The sequence below is a fragment of the Trichechus manatus genome, unplaced genomic scaffold, assembly GCF_000243295.1.
Source record: "Trichechus manatus latirostris isolate Lorelei unplaced genomic scaffold, TriManLat1.0 scaffold00003, whole genome shotgun sequence".
NCBI lineage: Eukaryota > Metazoa > Chordata > Mammalia > Sirenia > Trichechidae > Trichechus > Trichechus manatus.
In genome coordinates this window covers 14124939-14131518 of record NW_004443939.1, presented here as the reverse complement: position 1 = coordinate 14131518, position 6580 = coordinate 14124939, and the positions used below count along the sequence as shown (strand labels likewise).

General features: G+C 39.4%; 1 protein-coding gene across 1 annotated transcript in view; it reads right to left on the bottom strand.

The window, feature by feature from the left end:
* Nucleotides 1-6580, bottom strand: part of IL12RB2 (interleukin 12 receptor subunit beta 2) — a 103437-nt gene that overhangs the window by 76350 nt on the left and 20507 nt on the right. The gene's annotated exons all lie outside the window — the stretch shown is intronic.

Sequence of the window (6580 nt, the reverse complement as noted above, 5' to 3'; positions counted from 1 at the left end):
AGAGTGTTGACATGTTGTGGGGTTGTTAACCAATGTCATAAAACAATATGTGTACTGACTGTTTAATGAGAAACTATTTGTTCTACAAACCTTCATCTAAAGTACAATAAAAAAATTAAAATAAAATAAAACAAAATAAAAAAAACCCCACAAGCAATAGAGGGAAAAAGGGACCTGTTATTTACTAACCACCTACCATCTCCCTGGGTGGCAGAAATGGTTAAGTGTTCCATGACTAGCCGAAAGGTTGGTGGCTCCAACCCACCCAGAGGTGCCTTGGAAGACAGACCTGGCAATCTGCTTCTGAAAGGTCACAGCCTTGAAAACTCTGCTCTGCACCCTTGGGGTCACCATGAGTTGGAATTGATTTGATGGCAACTAACAACAAAAACAAATGTGCCAGTCAGTGTTGGGCACTTTATACACATTATCTCATTTAATCCTCACACAATGCAGGGGTGCAATTGATTACTCTTGTTTTAGAGCTAAGGGCAAGAAGACTGGCAAAGGTCAAATGATTTAAGAAAGACTTAGAGCGGGTAAACGGCAAAGCTGAGAGCTGAACCCAGGTCTCGCTGCCTCTTAAGACCCTACCCTTCCCATTAAAACCAATACACCAAATCCGTTGCCGTTGAATTGATTCCTACTCATAGCAACCCTGTAGGAGAGAGTAGAACTGCCCCATAGGGTTTCCAAGGCTGTAATCTTTACAAAAGCAGACTACCATGTCTTTCTCCTGAGGAGCGGCTGGCGGGTTTGAACCATTGACTGTTCAGTTGGCAGCCAAACACTTCACCATGGCACTACCAGGGCTCCTTTCTCTTCCCATTACAGTTCACTATATTGAGCAAAGGGCTGAACACTTCACAAACTAGATAATCCAGACATTGACTATGTAATTAGGATTTGGAAGCTTGGATGTGCTCAGTCTCAAAGTCAAGTAACTTGTTCCAAAGCATTAAATGCCTTCAGGTAATTACATTTTGGTAAGAAAGTTAAAGGGAACACTGTCATGGTTTCAATTATGTTCCCCCAAAAAACCTGTGTATCAATTTGGCTGGGCCATGATTCCCAGAATTGTCTGGTTGGCCTCCATTTTGTGATTGTAATTTTATGTCAAAGAGGATTAGGGTGGGATTGTAATACCACCTCTACCCAGGTCACATCCCTGATCCAATGTAAAGGGAGTTTCCCTGGGGTGTGGCCTGCACCACCTTTTATCTCTCAAGAGATAAAAGGAAAGGGAAGCAAGCAGAGAGTTGGGGACCTCCTACCATCAAGAAAGCAGTACCGGGAGCAGAGCGCGTCCTTTGGACCGGGGTGCCTGTGCAGAGAAGCTCCTAGTCCAGGGGAACACTGAAGAGAAGAAGGCTGACAGAGAGAAAAAGGCTTCCCCTGGAGGTGACACCCTGAATTTGGACTGTTAGCCTACTTTGACTGTGAGGAAATAAACTTCTCTTTGTTAAAACCATCCACTTGTGGTGTTTCTGTTATAGCAGCACTAGACGACTAAGACAAACACTTATTGTCTCATTAAAGACCCACAACCTAAAAGATTATTACAGAGCTAAAAATGGATTCTAGAAGTTTAATTTCTTCAAATAAAAATTGCAAGTGAAACTTAAATTTCAATGGTGCCCACCTGCAGTGTAAGCCTATGTGGGAGAGAAATCATCAGTTGAATCAGTATGGGTTTCAAAGTGAAAGATTTCCTGACCAGGGGTGTCAAACCACTGCAGCTTAAAGCAACACTAGGGCTAAAATTGAAGAGAATCTTTGGCATTCAACTGTCACAAAAATCAGTTTAAGTTCTAACCTCAGTGTTATCTACCAAAAGACAGCTATAACTATGATCTTACAGGCAGGTGAGAAAGTCAGAGGCCAATATGTTCAAAACAAAAAGACACAAATGTTTAAAAATAGAAATATGAGCAATGAAAGTCTGGTCTCTTGAGACAAAACTACTATTTTAAAAGGCAGAATTGTAGCGTTGAAGAGACGGAAGCCCTCAGTGTGAAAAAACAGTGATTCTAATTTAAGCAGGAGATTGGCCTAAATGACCAGGGTTCTTTCAATTCTAAGATCCTGAGGTTCTAGGATTCTATGAAACAGCACGTGTGCTAAACAAGTCAGAGTCAAGCCACGTGTTGCTTCTGAGATAAGCACTTAGTTGCTTCTCTATCCTTACTTTATTGGACTTCTCATTTGACACAGTTGACTACTCCCTCCACCATTTTTTTTTTAGAACTATAACCTTTTAACATCCAGATCACAAGTGAAAAGGTTGTCGTCTGATAGAAGCAGAGATGTTTCAACCATGCTAAAATCAATGGAAGCATTGTGTTGGAGTGTTGATGGGAAAAAAGTTATTTGCAGCAGATTACACAGAGTATACAATTTTGACACAGCTCAAAAACAAGCAAGACTAAACATTGTTTAGAGATAAATACATTTGTGAAAACTATGAAAAAAAAGTATGGGGATGATAAACACAAAATCTAGAATAGTGGTTACCTCTGAGAAGGCATAGCAGAAGTAAGAATATATTGGTAATAGTACTTAAGTTGGGTAAGTACTTAAGTGGTAAGTCTTCATTTGTTGGGCGTATTGTGTGTAGGAGAGCATACTGAAGCCTCACTGCAAAGCCACTATGGAAATGGAAGATCATTTTTTGACTTGAAACGCATCATTTGAATATATAATTCCCTCGAATTTTAACACTGAAAACTTGCCTTCCAGAAAAGAGGAATCTGTAGTCTATTGTAGTCAATGTGCTGTTTCAGTACCAGACGTCTTTGTAATTAGCAAGTAGCTTGAACTAGGATGGTCATAGTGGCAATAGAGAGAAGTGAACAGATTCTGAATATATTGAAGAGAGAGTCAATTGCTCAGATGAAAGAACGGGGAAAAAGAGAAATTAAAGCTGATTTCTAGATTTTTGGCTTGAGTAACTAGGAAGACAGTAGCGTCATTTAACGACACAAAAGAGACTAAAGAAGAGAATTTTGGAAGCACTTTGCTTTGGAGGACAGGTAAAAGTTTTTGTTTAGGTTATGTGAGGTTTGGGATGGCTGTTGACATCTAAGTGAAAATGTCAAATAGGCAGTTGGAATACAAGTCTGAAGTTCTTGAGTGAGGCCAGGCTAATATATATATATATTTTGAGGCATGGGATGGATGTAGTCACCTGAGCAAAGAAGGAGGCCCAGTAGAGAGCCCTCGAACATCCAACCTCTAGAGATTGCTAAGAGGAAGATGACCAGCAAAAGAGACCAAGCAGAATTGGCCAATAGGTAGACTTGAAAGCCAGGAATACAAGATTTCACCAAAGTCAAGAAAATCAAGTACTTCAAGGAGGAAATAGCTCCCTGCTATAATGATGTTGGAGGCCATATGTTCCAGATGGAGGAAGGCTGCCAGATTCCCTTTGAACTTTTGGTGTTTCCTCCTCCTGCAACCTTTCCCTGACCTTCCAAGATAAAATATAAGCCCTTGAATCTGAGGATCTGATTGTTTATCATTGTGTCCCAGCACCTGGCATAGTTCCTGATTCATATGTTCCTCACAGTCCATACAGAGAAGGCTTTTTTTGTTTTGTTTTGTTTTTCTCAGTAATATCTGTTTAGAGGAATTCATAGAAAGCACTTCTTATTGAGCTGATCACTATCTTGTCAAATGACTGAGCCCAGGCATTTACTTCTTCCAGTGTAGGTGTAGGGCTTAGAGGACATCAAAAGAAGGGGAAAAGAGAGGAGGGACTATTATTGGATCTCAAACATAACATTTTCTCTCTAATGAAACGTTTGCACCTATGTCCCTTTAGAAGGGGAAAGAACCATATATTCTCATTTTTTTAAGTCATAGGTAAAAAGACATAAGTATGATGCTTTCAAGGATCCATAGTGGTGCAACAATTAAGCACTTGGCTGCTAATTGTAAAGTTGGTGGTTCAAACCCATCCAGAAGTTCTGCGGGAGAAACACCATAAAGACTACAGCCTAGTAAACCCTAACGGACCACCTCTACTCTGTTATATGGGGCCACTGTGAGTGGGAATCGGCTCGACGGCCCATGGCAACAACACGATGCTGTCAAGTTTAGCTAGTTTAAGGGTCACGAAACTATGGTCTGCAGGCCAAATCTAGCTCGCTGCTTGCTCTTGTTCTGCCCTTGAACTAATTGTATTTTTTACATTTTTAAATGGTTAAAAAAGGAAGAAGAATTTTTCATAACGTGAAAATTATATGAAATTAAAATTTCAGTGCCCATTTGTTTATGCACTATGACTTTTTTCACGCTACGGTGGTATGTTTTAGTAGTTGTGACAGAGACCGTGTGGTCTGCAAAGCCTAAAATATTTAGTACATGGTCCTTTACAGAAATTGTTTGCTGACTCCTGACTCCTGAGCTAAACTGTTATGAAATGCTTGCTACCCTAAACGGTAAAACAACCTATAGCATTTAATTGTTTGTACTTAACCTGCCAAAGCAATATTTTTAGGTTACAAATGAATGAATGAATGAATTACCTAGCTTCTCAGTGTAAGGAAGGGTGGCTGGAGCTGGTAATCTGGCATTTTCTCTCTTTTTGGGGATCTCTTGCCTTTCACCTGTGCGACTAGTATGATCAGAGAGGGCTCCTTTTCAGTGCTCTGGCCCAAGTATTCACATGTAATGCGTCTTTTATTACTTGTCCATAGAGTTGAGCAAGACTAAAACATTTAAGTAAGACTTTAAAAAATGGTGAATGAACAGACAGAAACACCTAACGGATGAGACAGCTGTAAGGAGCAGCTCATTCATCTTTATTTTGGAGACTCTTCCTGGGTGTTTTAAGTGGCAAGGGATCATCTTTCCCCATCAACTGAGCATATTCTCAGGCATGCTCAGATGCTGTGAAACCCAAACTCAAGAATGTTTTCCCACTAGAAGCAAAACATGGTTGCTTGCTTCCCAGAATAAGGCCTATCTTAGAAGGATGACTGATTGTGAGATTGTCCTCCTAAAAACAGGAAAGTGGTTTTTAAACTCCTATCCCTCACTTAGTGGTCATTTAAAAGCATTTCTCATGGCGAACCATGACAGGAGTTGAATTTAACTACCCAGGAAAGGGCCATATGGAGTAAATAACGCCCTTATGCTCTGCTGAGGTGATGTAAATAACTCAGCCCAAGCCACGAGAAGACGTTATGTTCCTCTCAGTTTTGAGTAGCAAAGGCTGCAAGAGCTCTATTATAAAATCATTCACGGTTTTAGAGCGTAACTAAAAAAAGCTTACTATTAATTTTTTTAAATGCCAAGTTACATATGAATATACACTAAAAGGGTTAAAAGGAAGAAGTGTTAAAAAAAAATTCACACCTCTTAGGTTTACATCAGTTGGTATTTCATAAAGAAACTGATGACAGAAACAGCGGTATGAGGTGAAAACCATGAGCTTAGAGTAAGAGAAAAGAGACCCTGCAACAACCCACAGAAAGATCACACACAAAAAAGGGAGATTCAGACACTGAAAGGAAGCCAACAGAGCCTTGTAAACGTGGTATATCTCAGACTATGGGTTTCTCTCTTTATGAATGTCAGCAATTACTCTGAATAAGCCACCTTCCTAGGTTCGGTTCATAACCATCCACACACAGAGATGAGGTGCTGTACTCATTGTTATGATGGTGGTGTATTTTACGGGATTTGAGAAAGTCACCATACTGTCTTGAAGGGTTTTATGTGCGACACATGAACACTTCTAAAAAAGCAAAAACAAAAACAAGCGAACAAGAAAAACCTTTCACACATCTCTAAACAGGTCATCGTCAAACGTAAGAGGACAAGAATTCACAGGCCCAGAGTTTCCCTAGTTGATGGTTTAGACTAATATAACTTAGATAGTTCTCAGCCTATTTACTACCTTGGACTTAGACATAAAATATGGCCCATTTTAAAGAATATTACCTGTACTATGTATAAAAAAAACTAAATCGTGAGGTGTTTTTCAAAAATACAGTACTTTGACTATGTGTAACAAATAAGGATAATAATAGTAAGCTCTTTGTTATAAAAATGACAAGCATTTAAACAGAGAACAAGGACTTAATAGTTTAAGAGAGTTTGTCATAAAATGAGAGGGAGGAAATTATAATCTCTTGGGCTATTTTATTTTTTTAAAGTAGAAAAATGTGATTAATACAAGAAGAAAGGAAGAATAGAAGATTATTCTACAATTTACATATTAGGTGTTATATTCTGTTAATAGGCTCTGTTGATCCTTATTTGTCATTCGAGTATCATTGATGAGTGTTGTCATGGATTGAATTATGTCCCCCTAAAAAAGTGTGTAACAATTTGGCTGGGCCATGATTCCCAGAATTGTCTGGTTGGCCTCCATTTTGTGATTGTAATTTTATGTTAAAGAGGATTCGAGTGGAATTGTAACACCACCCTTACTCAGGTCACATCCCTGATCCAATGTAAAGGGAGTTTCCCTGGGGTGTGGCCTGCACCATCTTTTATCTCTTGTAAGAGATAAAAGGAAAGGGAAGCAAGCAGAGAATTGGGGACCTCATACCATCAAGAAAGCAGTGCC